The sequence below is a fragment of the Rhinolophus hipposideros genome (genome assembly GCF_964194185.1).
Source record: "Rhinolophus hipposideros genome assembly, chromosome: X".
NCBI lineage: Eukaryota > Metazoa > Chordata > Mammalia > Chiroptera > Rhinolophidae > Rhinolophus > Rhinolophus hipposideros.
This window is the reverse complement of record NC_138046.1, coordinates 74,919,601-74,941,751: the sequence shown is the minus strand read 5'-3', so window position 1 is coordinate 74,941,751 and position 22,151 is coordinate 74,919,601. Positions and strand designations below refer to the sequence as shown.

General features: G+C 35.7%; 1 pseudogene across 1 annotated transcript in view; it reads right to left on the bottom strand.

Annotated features, from left to right (window-relative positions):
• The window catches only part of LOC308495058 (R-spondin-3-like), a 55,058-nt pseudogene extending 46,008 nt beyond the window's left edge, over window positions 1-9,050 (bottom strand). Inside the window, exon 1 of the transcript in view lies at window positions 8,998-9,050. The product of the transcript in view is annotated as an R-spondin-3-like (transcript). The remainder of the gene's footprint in view (window positions 1-8,997) is intronic.
• Between the last annotated feature and the right edge of the window lie 13,101 nt (window positions 9,051-22,151).

Sequence of the window (22,151 nt, the reverse complement as noted above, 5' to 3'; positions counted from 1 at the left end):
CCAATTAAATGAATCAAATGGGTTTCAATTTTTGAAGTTATTTACATAGTCACAACATGATGTATTACTAACAAACACATATCCTTATGATTACTTAGGATAGGATGAATGTAAGTATTCTCTATTTCAGGTGGTGGTGTTGCAGGCAACCTTCCACCTAGAATAAACTTCTAAATGGTGTGAGCAATCAGATAATTTAACGAGATATATTCCTATAGAAACAAAATAAAAACAATGGTTAATAGTTCAAACAAATTACAAACTCATTTTCAGAGTTTGGGGAGCAGCCAGTTGAGACAAATGTCAAATTCAAAGCATCTTCGGATGGAGTGAGGTCAAGCAGTGACAAGGAGACAGATTTCCCTGGTTTGTAGTTTGAATGTCTCTAGTGATCTTTCTGAGTGGCCACATAACAAAAGACAAAAATATTCTTTACACATGAGCTTTTGTGGTGATTTATCCGAAGCTTATGTCACGTTGTACAACTTATCAGTAATACTACAAATATAACCTTTTTCATAATGATTAGGTAACAAACACTTTATTTTACAATGCTTTTATATTTACAGAAAAGCTGTAAAGATGATACTGAGTTCCCATATAACTCGCACACTATTATCTGATTGTCTTACATTAGTTTGGTATATTTGTGAGAACTAATGATAAAATATTGGTACCTTACTATTAACTAATCCATATTTTATTTAGATTGTCTTAGTTTTGACCTAATGCCTTTTATTTGTTCCAGGGTTCCATACTGGGTACCACATTACATTCAGTAGTCAGGTATCCTTAGACTTCTCTTGGCTGTGACAGTTTTTCAGATTTTTTTTATGGCCTTAAGAGTTTTGAGGAGAAATAATCAGGCATTTTGAATTTTGTCCTTCAATGGGGGTTTATCTAGCATTTTAATTGTGATTAAATTGGGGATATTATTTTTGGAAGTAAAACTATAAAGGTAAAGTGCTATTCTTACCACAGCATATCAAAGATACATACATGACATTACTCTTTTTTTAAGATTTTTTTTTAATTTATTGGGGTGACAATTGTTAGTAAAATTACATAGATTCCAGATGTACAATTTTATATTACATGATCTATAATCTCATTGTGTGTTTACCACCCAGAGTCAGTTCTCCTTATATCACCATATATTTGATCCACTTTACACTCATCTATCAGCCCCCACCCCCCTTACCCTCTGCTAATCACTAAACTATAGTCTGTGTCTATGAGTTTTTGTTTCCCATTTCTTTGTCTTGTTATTTTGTTGATTTTCATTCATATGCCACATATCAGTAAAAACATATTGTTCTCTGGTTTTACTGTCTGACTTATTTTGCTTAGCATTACAATCACAAGATACATCCATGTTGTCACAAATGGTCCTATTTCATCTTTTCTTACCATCGAATAGAATTCCACTGTGTATATGTACCACACCTTATTTATCAATTCATCTATTGCAGGACATTTTGGTGGTTTCCATGTCTTGGCCGCCATAAACAAAGCTGCAATGAACATTGGAGCACACGTGTCTTTATGGATAAATGTTCTCAGATTTTTTGGGTAGATACCCAGGAGAGGGATTGCTGGGTCATATGGTAAATCTATGCGTAATTTTTTGAAGACTCTTCTTACTGCCTTCCATAGTGGCTACACCAGTCTGCATTTCCACCAACAGTGTATGAGGGTTCCTTTTTCTCCACAGCCTCTCCAACACTTGTTACTATTTGTTTTGTTGATCATAGCTATTCTAACTGGAGTAAGGTGATATCTCGTAGTTTTTATTTCCTTTTTCTGATGATTAGTGATGTTGAGAATTTTTTCTTTGTCTATTTGCCATTTGTATGTCCTCTTTGGAGAAATGTCTCTTCAGGTCCTCTGCCCATTTCTCAATAGGGTTGCTTGTTTTTCTGTTGTTGAGTTTCATGAGTTTCTTGTATATATTGCATATTAGCCCCTTATCGGAGGCACTGTTTGCAAAAATCTCCTCCCATTCAGTTGGTTGCCTCTTTATATTGTCAATGGTTGCTTTTGCTGTGCAGAAGCTTTTAAGTTTGATATAGTCTCATTCGTTTATTTTAATTTTTACTTCCCTTGCATTTGGAGTCAAATTCATAAAAAGTTCTTTGAACCCAAGGTCCATAAGTTTAGTACTTATGTTTTCTTCTATGCAGTTTATTGTTTCTTGTGCTTAAGTCTTTGATCTATTTTGAATTAATTTTGGTACATGGTGACAGATAGTAGCCCAGTTTCATTCTTTCGCACGTGGCTTTACGATTCTCCCAGCACCATTTATTGAAGAGGCTGTCTTTTCTCCATTGCATGTTTTTTGCTTCTTTGTCAAAAATTATCTGTCCATATTTATGTGGTTTCATTTCTGAGTTCTCAATTCAATTCCATTGGTCTACATGTCTGTTTTTCTGCCAATACCATGCTGTTTTGATTATTGTTCCCTGTAGTACAAGCTAAAGTCAAGGCATGTGATAGCTCCACCATTGTTCTTTTTTCATAAGATTGTTTTGGCTATTGGAGGTTTTCGTGGTTCCAAACAAATCTGATGATTTTTTGTTCTATTTCTTTTAAAAATACCTTCGGGATTTTGATGGGGATTGCATTGAATCTGTATATTGCTTTGGGTAATATGTCCATTTTAACTATGTTGATTCTTGCAATCCATGAGCACAGAATGTCTTTCCATTTTTTTTTTGTATGTCTTCTTCAATATCTTTTAAAAATGTCTTATAGTTTTCAGCATATAGGTCATTCACATCCTTGGTTAAGTTTATTCCTAGGCATTTGGTTCTTTTTGCTGCAATTGCAAAATGAATTCTTTTTTTTATTTCTTTTTCTGAGATTTCATTGTAACTATATAGGAATGCAATGGACTGTTGTACCTTGATTTTGTAGCCAGCAACTTTACTGTATTCGTTGATTGTTTTTCATGGCATTTCGGTGGAGTCTTTAGGGTTTTCTATATATAGCATCATGTCATCTGCAAGAGTGACAATTTAACTTCTTCATTCTCAGTTTGGATGCCTTTTATTTCTTTGTCTTGCCTGATTGCTCTGGCGAGGACTTCCAAAATTATATAGAAAAACGTAGGTGATAGATGACAGCCCTGTCGTGTTCCTGAATGTAGAGCAAAGGGTTTCAGTTTTTCATTGTTTATTATGAGATTAGCTGAGGCTTTGTCATATATGACCTTTACTATGTTAAGGTTTTTTCCCTCTATACTTATTTTGTTAACTGTTTTAATCCTAAATGGATGTTGTATCTTGTCAAATGCTCTTTCTGCATCAATTGATATCATCATATAATTTTTGTCCTTTATTTTGTTTATGTGATGTATCACATTGATGGATTTGCGGAAGTTGAACCATCCTTGTGACCCTAGGTTGAACCCCACTTCGTCGTCATGAATAATCTCTTTAATGCATTGTTGCATTTGATTTGCTGGTATTTTGTTTAGGATTTTAGCATGTGTATTCATCAGAGACATTGGTCTGTAGTTTTCTTTTTTTGTGTTGTCCTTGTCAGGTTTTGGTATCATGGTAATGGTCACCTTATAAAATGAGTTAGGGAGTACTGTCTCTTCAATTTTTTGAAAGAATTTGAGCAGGAATGATATTAGATCCTCTTTGAAGGTTTGGTAGAATTCGCTAGTGAAGCCATCTGGTCCCGGACTTTTGCTTTGGGGAAGGTTTTGGATGACTGATTCAATTTCGTTACTGGTGATGGGTCTGTTTAGATTTTCATGTTCTTCATGGTTCAGCCTAAAAAGGCTATGTTTCTAAGAACTTGTCCATTTCTTCTAGGTTATTGAATTTGGTGGCATATAGTCCTTCATAGTATCTTGGATGATGCTTTGTATTTCTGTAGCATCCGTGATAACCTCCCCTTTTTCATTTCTGTTTTTCTTTATTAGTGTCTTCTCTCTTTTTATCTTAGTGAGCCTAGGCAAGAGGTGGTCAATTTTGTTAATCTTTTCAAAAAACCAGCTCGTTGTCACATTAGTTTTTTCTACTATCTTTTTGTTCTCTTTTTTATTTACTTCTGCTCTGATTTTATTATTCCTTTTTTCAGCTTACTTTGCATTTCATTTGTTCTTCTTTTTCTAGTTCTTTAAGGTGTAATGTGAGGTTATTTATCTGGGATTTTTCTTGTTTCTTGAGATAGGCCATTATAAACTTCCCTCTTAAAACTGCTTTCGCTGCATCCCAAAAAATTTGTTAGGATGTATTTTCATTGTCATTTGTTTCAATGTATCTTTTGATCTCTCCTCTGATTTCTTCTTTGAACTGTTCATTCTTTAGAAGTGTGTTGTTTTATCTCCATGTTTTTGTGGCTTTTCCTGTTTTCTTTTTGCAGTTGACATCCAATTTCAATGCCTTGTGATCTGAGAATATGCTTGGTATGATTTCAATCTCCTTAAATTTGCTGAGGATAGTTTTATGTCCCCGTATACGGTCTATACTTGAGAATGTTCCATGAACACTACAAAAAAGGCATAATCTGATGTTTTAGGATGAAGTGCTCTATAAATGTAAGTTATGTCCATTTTACCTAAGGTGTCATTTAGGGCTGCTACTTCATTATTTATTTTCTGTTATTATTCAAAGCTGTCAGTGATGCATTTAGGTCCCCTAGTATAATTGTGTTTTGATCAATTTCTCCCTTTAGTTCTGTTAGTTGTTTCTTGGTATATTTCGGTGCTCCATGACTCGGGGCATAAATATTGATGACTGTTATGTATTCTTGTTGTATAATCCTCTTTACCATTATGAAATGGCCATCTATGTCTCTTGTTACCATTTTCACCCTGAAGTCTGTTTCATTTGATATCAGTATGGTTACAGCAATTTTTTTCTGGATACCATTTCCTTGGAGTGTCAATTTCCAGCCTTCACCTTTGAGTCTATGCTTGTATTTGTTGCTGACATGTATCTCTTGCAGACATTGTATGGTTTGGTTTAGTTTTTTGATCCAATCTTCCACACTGTGACTTTTTATTGGTGAGTTTATTTAATTTACATTTAGGATGATTATTGATACGTGAGGGTTTCCTGTCATTCTATCTTTAGTTTTCTGATAAGTCTGTGTCTCCATTGTTTCTTTGCCTTTTTGTTGCTTTCCATTATTTCTGTGTGGTGGTATTCTACGATGTTTCCCTCTGTTTCTTCTTTTACTACAGTATATATTTCAGTTCTGGATTGTTTTTGAGTGGTTACCCTTAAGTTTATGGAAAAGAAGTTTGGTATTTAGAGTATTCCATTTTCTTCAGCACGCTTACTTTCTCCATTCCCATATTCCTCTTCAGGCTTTTACGCTCCCCCTTTTTATGTTTCGGTTGCCACAAATTGTCCCTGTTGATGGTGGTCAAATAGCCTCCTTAAGTATTTCTTGAGTGCACGTCGTGTATTAGAAAATTCCCTCAGCTTCTGTATGTCTGGTAATGTCTTTATTCCTCCTTTATATCTAAAGGATATCTTTGCTGGATATATTATTCTTGGCTCATTTTTTCTCTATTTCAATAGTTTGAATATTTGTTTCCACTCTCTCCTGGCTTGTAGAGTTTCTGCTGAAAAATCTGATGATAATCTAATGGGCTTTCCTTTGTAGGTTACCGTCTTCTGTTCCCGGGCTGCATTTAGGATTCTTTCTTTGTCATTCATTTCAGATAGTTTCAATACAATTGCTTGTAGAAGGCCTATTGAGGTTAAGGTAATTAGGTGTTCTATTTGTTTCTTAGATTCGAGGATCCAGTTATTTCCACAAGTTTGGGAATTTCTCATTGACTACTTGTTCGAATATACTCTTTTTTCCCTTCTTTCTTTCTCCTCCTCTTGCTTTACCTATTGTTTTATTTTCTATTGCTCTTTCTGAGGGAGTGCGAAAGTTTTTGTAGAGTTCTTTCATTTCTTTTATGTCTCAAGTCTCTTTCTTCTTCCATCTGAGTCATTTCCACGTTTCTATCATTGATGTCACTGATTCTTTCCTCCATCTGGTCAACTTTACTACCTAAGCTGGGTATTTCATTCTTCATTTCTTCTATTGAGTTGTTAATCTCCAGAAATTCTATTTGGTTCTATTTTAAAATTTCAATCTCTTTCGTAAAATGTTTATGTTGTTCTTTGATTGTGTTTCTGAGTTCATTAAACTGCCTTTCTGTGTTTTCTTGCATCTCGTTGAGTTTTTTTCACAACTGCAATTTTGAATTCTCTGTCATTTAAGTCACCTATGTCCATATCTTTAAGTTCGCTTTCTGGGGACATTTCACTTTCTTTCTGAGCTATCTTGTTGCCTTGGTTATTCATGGCAATTACTAATTTATTATTTCTCTTCCTATACATTTACAGGAGTGGTTTCTGCAACAGGTTGATAGGAAGAGGTCTTTCTTTTGTTTTGCAGTGCCTGTTGGTAGAATGTTTTATGTTCTCTGCGACTGTAGCCTTTTTTTTCTGTCTCACAGTGTAGTGTTATGTTTTCTCTGCACTATTCTAGCTTCTGACACAATGGGGTTTTCCCTGGAAGGCAGGCTTATCCTCTATTAACAGTTCGCCTGGGTCATAGGGCGCCATGTCCATGTGTAGATGTGGAGAGCTTTTGAAGTTCCAAATTTCTTCCTGCACCAGATTCAGAGTCAGTGTGTTTCATCAGCTCTGTTTACTCCTGCAGGGATCTACCCAGATAGGAGGGCGAAAGTGATGTGTGAGTTGTGAGAGGTGGCCTAGAGCAATGATGTCCACCACTACCACCGCCAGTCCTGCTTCCACAGCTCCCTCCCCTTTGCCGAAACTAGTTTGGCTGCGAATCTGTGTTTGCGGTCAACAATTCTCAGAACAGCAAATATTCTGTCCTTTTGATCTGACACTGCTACTCTTCTGCTTCTTGCACTGGGCAGGTGGGGGCAGGGCGAGCTGTGGGAGGATAGGGAGGGGACCTCTAGTCTCATTGTCTAAGGCTTCCATTCTCTGTGTCAGTGAGCTTTTAAACCACCGTTTTCAGCTTTCTTCCCTCAGTCTGTACTCTGAGGTCTCTGCCATGAGTATTGTGTTTAACTGTGTTATATGCTGTCCCCTCAGCCATGTGGGCCATAAGCAGAGCCCTAGCAGTCCGAGTTATTCCCTCTCCCACAGCTGCGGTAGTTCTGGGATACAGCGAGCTCAGAGCACTGAGCTACGTCTGCGTCCTGTGCCCGTGCAGCCACGTCTCTGCACTTCTCCCTTCCCTCCTCCCCTGCTAGTGCTATTTGCCCACCTTTAGGTGAATTCAGTAGTGAGCCTCTTCGTTTGCCTGTCTGCTGTGCTAGGAATCACTTGCGGAATTACAATTTCTTGTAAATTCCAAGGGAGATTTCCAGAAGTTCACTTCACACCACCATTTTGATGACATATTTTATTATTAAATTTCTTTGTTAGTTTTAATAGTATCTTAGTGCAATCCTTAGGATTTTATAGATCATATGATCTGCAAACATAGAGAGCTTTGCTTCTTCTTTTACATTTTGGATAATATTTTTATTACTACTTGCCAGATTGGTCTCGCCAGGACTTCCATTGCTATATTGAATATGATTGGTGAGAGTAAATACCTTTGTCACATTCCTCATCATAGAGGAAAAGCTTTCTACCTTTCACTAATGAGTATAATGTTAGCTGTGGGCTTCTCATATGTGGCCTTCATTTTGTTGAGATATGTTTCTGTTTTATTTTTTTATTAGTTTCAGGTTTACAAAACAATATAATATTTAGAGATTAAACCCCTCACAATCTGATAACTCTCTCCCCCAACCTACTACCCCTCTGACATATCATACAGCCATTACATTTTCACTGTCTCTATGCCTCATACCTAATTTTTTGAAAGTTTTATCATGAAATAATGTTGAATTTCGTTAGATATTTTTACTGTATCTATTGAAATAATGGCATGTTTTTATATTTTATTCTATGAATTTAATCTATCACATTTATTTATTTGTATATGTTAAACCATTCATGCATAGTTTCTCCCTCCCCCACTTTGTGTGTGCACACAAAGAAGAGGTCATGTAAGCACAAAGCAAGATAGTGGCCATATACAAGCCAAAAGGAGAGGCTTCAGGATGAAAACTCCCTTGCTGGCAGCTTTCTCTTGGACTTCCCAACCATCAGAATGGTTTGAATATTTTTTTATATCAACACTTATGTGGTATAGTTAGCAGGATTCTGAAGAAGTCCACCCAGGAACACCCTGCAGACCTGGACCAGGTGCTAGGTACAAGCAAGGTTCCATTGTGTCCCATCAGCTCCCCACTTCATATTGGGTGAACTGCATTAGGGAATGTGGTGGATAATACATTGAAGTTGTGCAAGGCAGAAGCACAAAGAAATGTCAGAAGCTATTGCAATAATCCAGAGGATTTTAACTTCCAGTCAAAATAGCAGAGCAGAAAAAGCTGTGCTCACCTCCTCCCACAACCACATCAAAATTACAACTTAATTATAGAACAACCACCTGTAGACTAAACAAATAGAATTCCTATAACTAAGGGTATAAATAATACACATCAAGACTGATAGAAGTGGTGGAGGTGAAAACAGGCTGGTCCCACATCCATATATGGTGGTTAAGAAACAGGAGGGATATCTTGGTTGTAAAGGTCCCACTGAAGAGAAAGGTGTCAAAGTCTCATGCAAGACTCCCCAGCTCAGAGCACCAGTGTCAAGAAGAAGAGTCCCCACAATAGCTGGCTGGTAAAATCAGGAGGGATTTGGTCTGGGTGAGACAGAAGGCTGCTGTATACCCAGGTGTCTTCTTAAAGGGCTTGATCACAGATTTACTCACTCACAAACATGTGCCATGGATTCCAGAAAAGAAAAAGCAGCACCAAAAGGACCAGGGACATACAAGGAGGAACTGAACTGTCTGCATTTAGGGAAAGGGCTGAGTGGAAGCTCTATCAAGGACTAAAGTGCAGAACAGCTGACAGGAGCCATTGGACCTTACCCTTCAACCACCCAATCTGCAAGCGCAAGCAAGCACCAAGTCTGCTTCTCCATTAACCCAGTTAACACAGCTTTTGTCTCACACTGCTGATACTCTGAGACCCCATCACATCCAATTCATCTACCATGCCAGAACCTCTTTTAGAGGATAATCCAAATAAAGGAATATACTGGGTCCATGCTTTTGACTTTCCTAAAATTTCTCAAAGGTCCACAAATACCAAACAAGCCACGGATGGCCTCAGCATGCTCTATACCTCTTGCTAAGGGGCCCCAAGACTGGCACAGGTGGCACTTGGCCCGGTTTATAGCATACCACCTTCAGGGACCTCCAAGCTCAACCACAGATCACTTTGAAGATCCTACCAGGTGGCCTTGGGCTAGACATAGGCAGAGGTTGATCTAGGCCTATATCTGAGTCCCTCTTAAGAGGTCCCAGAACCAACATACCTGGTGACTGACATCAGACCACACCAAAGCACCATCCAATTAGCTCCGGAAACAACACACCCAAAGGGTGGACTTGGCAGGCATGTGAGCCCCACTAAAATGAATCATGCTCCATGGAGTCAGATCCGACACAAGCTTTTCCACTAAAGTCATGGCCAGCCCTCACAGCCATTCAGCCTGAGGATCAATCCCAGCCACTAACATACCAATAGGAATCAAGGCTCAACTACAACAGGAAAGCACACAAAATCTACACAAGTGACACCCCTGGAGCACTCATATCCAGTTAAGAGGGAGACTTTACCACTCAGCCCCACAGGACACCTACTACATAAGGCCACTCTGCCAAGAATGGGGCACATCACAAATCTACCAAATACATAAACACAGACACAGAGAGGCAGCCAAAATGAGGAGAAAAAGAAACATGTCCCAAATGAAACAAGACAAAACTTCAGAAAAAGAAGTTTAAAAATGGAGGCAAGCAATATACCAGATGCAGAGTTCAAAACACTGGTTATAAGAATATTTAATGAACTTAGAGGAAAAAAATAGATGATCTTAGTGAGAACTTCAACAGAGATATATGAAATATTAAAAAGAGATAGAAAATATTAAAAAGAACCAGTCAGAAATGAAGAATATAATAACTGAAATAAAAAATATTTAGATGGAATTGACAGCACATTAGATAAAGCAGAGGATTAAATAGGTGATTTGATGATAAAGTAGCAGAGAACACCCAATCAGAACAGCAAAAAAAAATAAGAAAGAAAGAAAGAAAGAAAGAAAGAAAGAAAGAAAGAAAGAAAGAAAGAAAGAAAGAAAGAAAGAAAGAAAGAAAGAAGGAAAGAAAGAAAGAAAGAATTAAAAAAAATGAGGATAGTTCAGGGGACCTCTGGAACAACATCAAGCATAACAAACAATTGTACCATAGAGGTACCAGAAGGAGCAGAGAGAAAAGGAATTGAAAATCTATTTGAAGAAATAATGACAGAAAACTTTCCTATAACTTGGCAAAGGAAATAGAAATATAAGTCCAGGAAGCACAGAGTCCCAAGCAAGATGAACCCAAAGAGGTTCACACCCAGACACATCCTAATTAAAATGTCAAAGGTAAAAGACAAAAAGAGAATCCCAAAAGCAGCAAGAGAAAAGCTGATTTCTCAACAAAAATTTTTCAGGTCAGTGGGGATTGGCAAAAAATATTCCAAGTGATGAAAAGCAAGGAACTACAACCAAGATTACACTACCCAGCAATGCTATCATTTAGAATTGAAGGAGAGATAAAGAGCTTCCCAAACAGAAAAAAGCTGAAGGAGTTTATAACCGACAAACCAGTATTACAAGAAATATTAAAGGGACCTTTTTTTTTTTAAAGAAAAAGAAGGAAAAAAAAACATGAATAAGAAAATATCTCAAAGAAAAAAAAGCAATGACTAAGGCAAACATAATGAAAGTAGTAGTTCAACCAACATTAGAGCTAATACAAAGGTTAAAAGGCAAAAATAAGAGATAATGTGTAATTACAGCAGTAAATTAAGAGATAAACACACACACACACACTAAGTAAAGTTAATAACAAAAACATAAACATGTATCAGGTGAGTAAAATGGTAGTGATTACAGAATATGTTCAAACTTAAGGGACCATCAATTTAAAGTAGATTGCTATAAACATAACTTGACATATATGAAACACATGCTAACAACAAACCAAAATTATATGAGTTATACAAACAATAAAGAGGAATCCAAACACAGAACTACAGGAAATCAACAACATATAAGAAAAGAGAGCACGAGGATATAAAAAGGAACAGAGAAGAACTATGAAACAATTAGAAAACAACTAATAAAATGGCAATAATTACATTCCTATAAAAATTACTTTAAATATAAATGGGTTAAATGTTCCAATCAAAATTAAAATAGATAAAGTGGTGCATATATACAATCTAATATTACTCTACCATAAAACAAAATGAAGTTGTAACATTTGTGAGGACACGGATGGACCTAGAGGGTATTGAACTAAGTGAAATAAGTTGGACAAAGACCAATACCATATGATTTCACTTATATCTAAAAATAATAATAAATAAATAAACAAACAAGCAAGACAGAAGTAAACTCATAGATACAGAGAACAAATTAATGGTTGCCAGTTGGGAAGGGGGTTGAGAGGCTGGATGAAAGAGGTAAAGGGATTAAGAAGTACAAATTGGCAGTGACAAAATATTTATGGGAATGTAAAGTAGAGCTTAGGGAACATAGCCAGTAATATTGTAATAAATATATAATGTCAAGTGGGTGCCACTTTGTAAATTATATGTAAAGGGGTGTCACTTTGTAAATTATGTGTCTAACCACTATGCAGTACACCTGAAACTAATACAATATTGAATGTCAACTGTAATTGAAAAAGTTTTAAAATCAAGTCTATGTTATGATACTAAAACCATAATTTTGAGCAAGTTTGAATAGAAACAATATTATAAGATACCTGCAATGGCTATAATATGATTTAAAAATATCTGTGATTTCTATTTTAGCTAAAGCTACAAGTGTAATTTATTGCCTATATTTTCAACATAGCAAAATTCTAAATTAATAAAAATGAAGACAAAATTTTTCAGCGAAATATAAAACCCATGCATACCTGGAATAAAACCCACTTGATCATGGTGTATAATGCTTTGACTGTGCTGTTGAATTCAATTTGCTAATATTTTGTTGAGGATGTTTGCATCTACATTCATTAGATATATTGGACTTTTTGTTTTTTCCTGTCTTGTACTTTTCTAATCTGGCTTTGTTATCAGGGCAATTGTAGCCACATAAAATGATATTAAGAATGTTTTTTTAATCTTCTTTAAATGTTTGGTAGAATTCACCAGTGAAACCATCTTGTCCTTGGTTTTTACTTATTGGAAGGTTTTTGTTGTTGTTGCTTATTTTTTAACTCTAATATATTTATTGGGGTGACATCAGTTAGTAAAATTATATAGGTTTCAAGTGTACAATTCTATAATACACCTGCTATATATTGTATTGTGTTTTAATCACCCTGAGTCAATTCTCCTACCATCACCATATATTTGACCCCATTTACCCTCTTCTACCATCTACCCTCTCCCTTACACTCTGGTAACAACTAAACTGTTGTCTGTGTCTATGAGTCTTTGTTTGTTTGTCTTGTTCATTTGTTTCTTTCAGTTTTATATCCCACATATGAGTGAAGTCATATGGTTCTCATTTTTTTTTGTCTGAGTTATTTCATTTAGCATGATAATCTCAAGATCCATCCATGTTGTTGCAAATAGAAAAAAAAAAGAAGTATTTTATGTTTTCTTGTGGTTGAGTAGTATTCCATTGTATATATGGACCTTATCTTGTTTATCCAATCACCTATTGAAGGATGCTTTAGTTTTTTCCATATCTTGCCACTGTGATTAACGCTGCAATAAGCATAGGAGCACATATAGCTTTACAGATAAATGTTTTCAGATTTTTGGGGGTAGATTTCCAGAAGAGTGATTGCTGGGTAATATGGTAATTCTATTCTTATTTTTTTTAGGAACCTCCATAATTTTTTCCATAGTGGCTGTACCAATTTACATTCCCACCAGCAGTGCATGAGGGTTCCTTTTTCACCACAACTTCTCCAGCACCTGCTATTACTTGTCTTGTTGATATTAGCCATTCTAACAGGTGTGAGACAACAGTTTAGTGATTGCCACAGGCTAAGAGAGGAGGGACTTGTTAGAATTGTTTAAAGGATGTCAAGCATACGGTTATAGAAGGAGAACTGACTCTGGGTGATGAACACAGAATGCCATATATAGATGATGTGTTATAGAATTGTACAGTTGAAACCTGTATAATTTTACCAACCAATGTCACCCCCAATAAATTTAATAAAATTTAAAAACGATAATGATGGACATAATAAATAAATAAAAATAAATAAGTTAATTAATTAATAAAACAGTTTTTAAAAATCTCAAGAAGTGTACAGCAGAGGGCAGATTAGTGTACATTTACCTGCCACCATCTCTCACTTCTAGAAGCAGCAACCATTCACATACCCAGTGTCTTGCTTAGATTTATTCTTTTTAAATTTGTGGCTCAAATGGGTAATTCCACCTTCTTACAGACCTTTTAAATAGTTATAATCATTAGTCCAAAGGGCATATACCTTAACTGTGCCAAGCAGATTGGTTCCCTAGAAATATTCAAAGTGTAACTAGTTTGAGTTGAGTTTCTGTTATATACAGATACCTGACCAATACTGAACCACGTTGTTTAATCTAATACAAGTGTCCTAGCTGTGTTCATTGAAAATTTGTTTTATATTAATATATTTTTAAAGCCATAATGCATATTTTTCTGTATATTGCAGTACACGGCTTTCATTATACTGTGGTTTGGACACAATATCCCATTTGGATGTTCAATCAATACTAATATCATGCCTCTCCTAATTTAACCTTTAAGCCTGTTAAAACAATTGAATTTGCAAACAGTTTCATAATCTTTTTCTAATGTTTGTTTTATAAGGAATTCCTCTGGCCAAGAACTTCCAGACCCAATACAGTTAACAAAAGCAACAACAAAAATGTTTGTTTGCTTGTTTTCAAAATATGAGTCAAGACCTGTGTCTTTCAAAATTGTGATTTTAATGTATTTATGAAACTTGGAAACAATTTCATAAACATAACAAGACTAAAGTTTTTTATTATTTTGTTTTGTTTTTAAGATGGAGGGTGCTTTGGAGCAACGTCCTGAAACATACTATCTGACAAAACATTTCTTCGGGGTACACACAATATTAGGAAGAATCCAGTTTTATCTGACCTCAACTGATACTAATTTTCTAGAGCCAAGTACTTTCCAGAGAGTTAAGAAGTTAGTAAAAATGCAACCAATAGTAATAATCAGATCCTGTTCACTCTATGAAGCCTGGTTACAGCGGTATTAATGATAATGTAGTTTCACTCTTGGAACATACAGACTGAGCTTTCTTTTGAACCTTAAAGCATAAAAATCTTTGCAAAAGCTTCACAGTTACAAAGTCAAACATTGCCTATTGATTTTTCATTAAGCTTAGGCATTTGAGGCCACATTAACTTTAGATTGTAGTACCTGATGATGGAGTGGGATGACCTTCTGTGACAAATTATCCTTTTCTGGCCCTTAGGTCGAGCATCAAAACAAAGTAAAAATGCATACAATTGATAATGCTCATATTTTGGATACTTCACTTAAATAATAATATATCCTAGCTTCCCAGGAATAATATTAATGCAAGAAAGACAAAAATATCAATGTAACAAGCAAATTCATAAAAGTATTTACTCTATAATAAAAATAAGATTGTATTGTAATCTTGTTTTTTTCTTAATATTCACTTACATGTTTTGTTTCAATATGTTGAGGAAACATGGGCCTCTCGCTTTCTAATGTATTTTCACATAGAAAAAAGCTGGAGAATGGATTATGCCAATATTTCCCAAAAGTTATCAGATCTACAAAACCACCCAGTAAACATTAAAATTCAGATACATTTTTACTCAAAAAATTTAAAGACCAGCTCCAAAATCTTTATTTTTTCACACTTTTTAATGAGTGATCTCACCGATCAGTGAGATTTGAAAAACAATGGGTTAGATCAAGTTTAAGGTCTCTTTTAACCAGCACGTTCTGTGACACTGTAAAAATTTAAGTTAAAAAAAATGTTTAATCCCTATTAAGGATCACTTCTGATTTCTGTCATTAATTATTAGGAATTTTTCCTCCTTTGTTCCTTCCTTCAACTTTATTGAAACAGGGTAGCTGATTCAGTTGATTGATTATTGAGTATCCAGTTTTTCTTTTGTGGTAGCAGAATCCTAATTTTGTTCAAATGTCTATTTAATAAATACTTATTAGTCTAAATCAATCATATTAGACACATTCTAATTACCAGAAATCTGTTGGTGGGATACTATATTAATCAGTTCTATACAAATCAACCTGAGGGGAAATATGCTGGAGGGTTTCTGGGAAAAGTTGCTTTGCTCTTAAAAAGAGCATAGAAGACAGTATATAGATTATGTGTTACAGAATTGTACACTTGAAACCCATGTAGTTTTGCTGGCCATTGTTACCCCAATAATTTTTAATTTAAACATGCAAAGAAAAGGGCATGGAAGAAAGAGTCAACATTCTTTGCCTGGATATCATCTTATCTGTATGTGAAGACTGGAATTGTGACTGCCATCTTGTGATTATGAGGTGAGCTAAGCTAACACAATGTTCACACTATTGAGAACAGAGTGGAAAGATTAAAAGCCCTTGAGTTCATGATGGCATCATTAAGTAGTAGAATTAGCCAATTCTGGAGCTATCCTATCTCTGAATTTCCTAGGTGAGATGTCCTTTTGTTGTTGTTTAAGTTACTTGCTTATTTCAGTTGTAATAATCATAATGATTCTCAGGAGCAATATCTGAGAATCTTGGCCACATTTTTATAATTGTTTCTGTATCTCTAATGTATGGCAAAATCTCTATTTTGTGAGTCTACAACGTGGTATGTGTCTTTGTATCAGTTTCCAGTGACTGCCATAACAATTTACCACAAACTTGGTGGCCTAAAGCAAGAGTAATTTATTCTCTCAGAGTTCTTGAGATAAGAAGTCCAAATAAATGGCAAGGCTGTGCTTACTCTGGAACTCAAAGGAATAATCCATTACTTGCCTCTCTCCTAGCTTATCGTGGCTGCCAACAGTCGGTGTTCCTTGGCTTGTAGTTTATCACTCCAACCCCTGCCTCTCTTCACATCACTGTCTCCTTTGTGTGTGTCAGTCTTCTCCTCTGTATGTCACTCATAAAAACACTTATCATTGGATATAAGGATCATCATAATAATTTAGTATGATCTTCTCAAGATCCTTAATTTAATTACATCTGAAAAGAACCTTTTTCAAATATAGTAACATATACAGGTTATAGGAATTATAATGTAAACATTTGTGTTTTTTTTTTTGGGGGGGGCACTATTTTAGACTACTAGAGATTTAATGATAACATGTGATGTCAGGAGATCTTTACTGCTATTCAAGCTTTACCTCTGATTGTGTGACCTTGAATGATTCACTACCCATTTCCTTGCTTAGTCCTCAGTTTATCTACTTGTTCAAATGAAATAATTTTTTTTGAATGCTTCCAAATTCCATTCTTCCTCTAAATTTTTCTAATCTAAATTTTTCTAATCTAATCTATTTCATGGTGCTTTATATCATAAGAAGGGTACACAGAGAAGCACCCAGTAGAACCTTGCCATATTCCATGATATTCTGAAGGTCAGTGTTTAGGTACAAAATACAAATGGGATCTAATAAAGGATCAAGTAGAAGAGAGCAACAGACAAAATATTTTACAAACCTTTGTCCCTAGTAGTCAAGCATGGCAGAAGTATTGTGTTTTTGTTATTATGGCAAAAACTTGTAACATAAAATTTACCATCTTAACCATTTATAAGTGTACAATTTAATAGTGTTAAGTATATTCACATTGTGGTGAAACAGATCTCCAAATTTTTTTCATCTTGCAAATCAGAAACTCTATACTCATACAACAACTCCTCGTTTTCCCCACCACTCAACTTCTGGTAAGCACCGTTCTTCTGTTTTTTATAAATTTGAGTACTTCAGATATCTCATACAAGTAGATTCATACAGTATTTGTTTTTGTGACCAACTTATTTTATTTAGTATAATGTCCTCAATATTCACCCTTTTTTGGCAAATGACAAGACTTCCTTTATTTTAAGACTAAATGATATTTCACTATATGTGTATACCACATTTTATTTATTCATTCATATATCAATGGACTTTGAGGTTGTTTACAATTCTTGACTTTTATAAACATTGCTGCTATAAAAATGGGTCTATAAATATCTCTTCGATATCCTGCTTTCAATACTTTGGGATAAATACCCAAATTGGAATTGCTGAAACGTATGGTACTTGTATTTTTAATCTATTTAGAATCCTCCATACTGTTTTTCATAGTGGTTACACCATTTTACAATCTCATCAATTGTTGTTAAGAAACATAACAATATGGTTTTGGTTTGCATGTATCCCATGACTATTGATGTTGAGCAACTTTTTATATGTTTGTTAACCATTTGTATATAATCTTTAGAAAATATCTATTCAAATCCTTTGCTCATGTTTTGATCAGGTTATCTTTTGGTTAAGTTGTTTATGTAATCTGGTTATTAACTCCTAATCAGATATATGATTTAGAAATATTTCCTTTATTTCACAGGTTGCTTTATTACTTTACTGATTTTATCCTTTGATACACAAACATTTTTATGTTTGATATAGTCCCACTTGTCTATTTTTCCTTTTATTGTTGTTATACCCAATAAATTATAACCAAGTCCTCTTTATTAAAGATGTCCCCTTATGCTCAATTTTAAAAGTTTTATAGTTTCAAGGCTAATGTTTAAATTTTTATACATTTTAGTTACTTTTTCTTTAAAATATAAGATAGAGTTCAACTTCACTCTTTTAGATGAGAAAATACAATTTTCCCAAATTTGTAAAAGAGACTGTCCTTTGCCTACATACTCATATTGGCACCCTTGTCAAAGACCATTTGACTTTGTATGCAAGGCTTTATTTCTGTGTTCTCTGTTCTATTCCTCTGGTCTATTTTTTTTTCGGTCTTTATGCTAGTAAATATCAGGATTGTCCATACTGAGCCTCCAGCAATTTTTCAATTACAGTTCATCTTTTCCTATCCCATTATTGGTTCCAGTGGATATTTTGCTCATGGGATATTGCTCTGCTAATGTGTGATCCTCTGTATTTGCCTATCTGTCTTTCCAATTTTGAGAGCAGTGTGTCTGTCCTGTCGCCTCACTTTTCTGATGGACTTAAGAAGAGTTGATTTTTCAGTTTGTTCAGATTTTTCCTTGTTAGGATGGAATGACAATTTCTAAGCTCCTTGTGTGCTAGTCCAAAAAACAGAATCCTACTGATAAATTTTTCAAGTATTGAAACTACTTTGCATTTCTGGAATAAAACATATTTGAATGTGGTGTCTTACTCTTTTTACATATTGTTGAATTTGATATTCCATTATTTTTGAGATTTTAGGATCTATATTTGGATACCATGGTTGTGTATACACACACACATGCACACACATATGAAATATACATATATATTTGCACTGTGCACTTACACAGTGGAAAGTTCACAAACTTAATTGTCAGACCTTTGTGTGTATGCGTGACATATATCTCTTTGGTTTTAACAGGAAAATATTTCCCTCATAAACTAGGTAACAAGGGTTTTCTACCCTGCTGTTTTATAGAAGAGACTGTGTAGAATTAGAGATAATTCACCTTTAAGTATTTAGTGAAAGTACCATTGAAACCTAATCCGACATAAATTTTTTGGAAGCATTTAACTATATATTCACTTTTAATAGATAGAGACAATTAAGATTATCTATTCTTTGGGTACTTTTAGATTTCAAGGAATTGGTCTATTTCATCTAATTGTGTAATTTTTGTATGTCGTATTTACATAATGCATTTTTGTACTGTCTGCATGGTCTGAAACGATAGCCACCCTTGTGTTCCTGATAATGCAGTTTCTCTCCTCTTTTGTTTTATTATCAGTATTTCTAGATACTTATTGATTTTTATTAATCTTTCCAAAGAAAAACTTCTGGAAAATGTTGTAAATGGGGACATCAAAAAAAAGGGGGGAAGGAGTAAAATAATAGAATATTTGTATGTAAACAAAGTTAAATTGTTAACATAGTAAAACAGACCTCGCATCTATAAAATATTTTATGTAAACCTCATGAAAATAATGAAGAAACAATTTACAATACTAGATACAGAAAAGAAAGAGAAGATAATCAAAGAATGAAACTAAGAAAAATCATCAGTTTATAAGAAAGCAAGCAAGCCAGAAAAAATATATAAATGGAACTACACAATACCTAGAAAGCAACTGATAAGATAACATTAGTAAATGCTTCCTTATTAATAATTACTAAATTTTAATGGATTGATGCCTTTAACCAGAAGGTACAGAGTGGCTGTATAGAAAAAAAATAAGTAAAATAAAAGAATTATAACAAAATAGGACCATACCATATGTTGCCTACAAGAGATTCTCTTCAAAATTAAGGATACACATTGGCTCAAATTAAGGGATAACAAAAGATAATCCATACAAGTAGAATCCAAAAAAGAGCATAAGTTGCTCTCCTTATATTTGACAAAATGTATTTTAAGCCAAAAATGGTAACAAGAGACAAAAAGATCGTTATACAATAATAAGGAGGGGCAACTCATTAGTAAGATTTAACAATCATAAATATTTACCCAGGATTGGAACATATGAATATTTTAGCAAAATACTAACAGATCTGAAGAGATAAATTTAAAAATGGAGTATTAGCAGATAAATTCAACCCCCCATATTCAGCAATGGGTAGATCACCCAGGCAAATAATCAACAATGAAACATTGAACGTGAAGCAACATGCTCCACACAAAAGAGATCACATACGCACACACATGCACACACACACAACATTACATCCAACAGCAACAAAACACAATTCTTTTCAGGCAGAAATGAAACATTTTCCAGGATAAATTAAATGACAGGTCACAAATAAGACTTAAAAAATTTAAGAAGAGGCAAATCATACCAAGTATCCTTCCTGACTACAGCAGTATGAAGCTATTAATCAATAACAGGAGGAAAGCTGGAAAATATTGAAAGGCAGAGATACATAGGCAAAGTCCTGAACAACCAATGAATCAAAGAAGAAATCAAGAGATATCAAGAAATATTACAAAGCAAATAAAACTGAAAGCACAAGGGGGGGCAAGATAGTGGAGTAGATAAACACTGTACTTGCCTCCTCCCATGACCACATTAAAATTACAACTAAATTATAGAAAAATTAGCCTGGGGAACTATCTGAAGCCACACTTAACAGAAATCGTACAACTAATGATATAAAGAAGAAGCCGTGGAGAGACTGGTAGGAAGGGCACAAACGCAAAATAGGCTCACCCCACACCTGCCTTTGACAGTTGAAAATTGGGAGGGATATCTCAGCCATGGATGTCCCCTGGAGGAGAGAGGGACCTGAGCCCCAAACGAGGCTCCCCAGCATGGAATACTGGTGCATTGAAGAGGAGTTCTCACAATAAATGAATGTGAAAAACAGTGGGGATTCTGAGCATCTGGGTGAGATGGAAAGCTGCTGAAAAACCAGACATGCTCTTAAACGGCCAGCACACAGATTCATTGGCTCACAGGCACTCACTCTGGGCTCCAGCAGAGGGACTGCAACTTGGAAGGGACGAGAGACATATAGAAAAGATTCAGTTCTGTGGCATCAGGATGAGGACTGGAGGAACAGTCGCCATTTTCCTTGTGTAGAGCCTCCTTCCCATGTAGCTGTCAGGCATGTGCCATGATTCCTAAATTGATGCCTCCCCCAACACAGTGGAATCTGAATCTGCATTGGCCTGGTGAACTCGGCTCACTCCACCCTCATTACTCCCTGAGACTATGCCCCATTCAACTGTTGCACCACTGGAGGTACATTCCATGACCAGCAGCCAGTTTTGCAATGCACATTGCAGGAGGCTCTTTCAGCAGCAAACAGCTGACCTCAACTTGCATGCCACCAGAGACACTTTTGCAGCAAGCAGCCAGCCCCAGCTCATACTACAGCCTTTCTTTAAAAAAAAATCTTGGGGGTTAGAGGGCCACAGGTCAGTGGTGGTTGATCTCAGTGTGCTCTGAGTCTTTTGCTGAGTAGGTCAGCACTCGTGCTAAACCAGAATCTACATTAACATGGTGAACACCACTCACTGTACCTGGGTGACTCCTGGAGATGCCAATTCACCCAACTCATATACCACATGAGGCTCTATCAGCAGCTAAGCCTTACAGGCAGCCAGCAAGCAGAGGTAGAACTCAGGGTGCCCTGGGCTTTTTGCAGTGTGACCCAAGCCCAATATTGTTGGCAGCCACCCTCTGTTCACAGCATGACCTTCCCCATACACCTCTAGGTCCATCACAAGAAGTAAACAACTGCAGGTCATTTTGTAGTTCTTACCAGGTAGTTTTGGGCCAGTCACAGGCAGTTGTTGATCTAAGACTACACCAAAAACCCTCCCAAAGGGCCCATATCGATCATACTCAGAACCCAGCCTCAGATCACAACAGAACAGCACACAATTAGCCCCACAAGTGACACACCAAAAAGGTGGTCTCAGCAAGCACCAGAGCCTGGTGGAGAATCCTGCTCTGTGGGGGTAAGTCACCACAGAGCAGTCCACAAACTGTGGATGGGGCCAAATCTGACAGCCAGAGGGTCAATCAAACTGACTGACATGCCAACAGCCATCAATACTTCATTGGTAGGGCACATAAAACACACACAATGGACTACTGAAGCACCTGGTATGCCACTGGAATCCACAGGGCACCTAAAACATGAGATAACCTGACCAAGACTGGAAGTCATAATAGACCAACCTAATACATAGAAACAAACATACAGAGAATGCCAAAAAGAGGGGGGCAGAAAAGAAATATGTCCCAAATGAAAGAACAAGAGAAAACTACAGACAACTAAATGAAAAATAGGCAA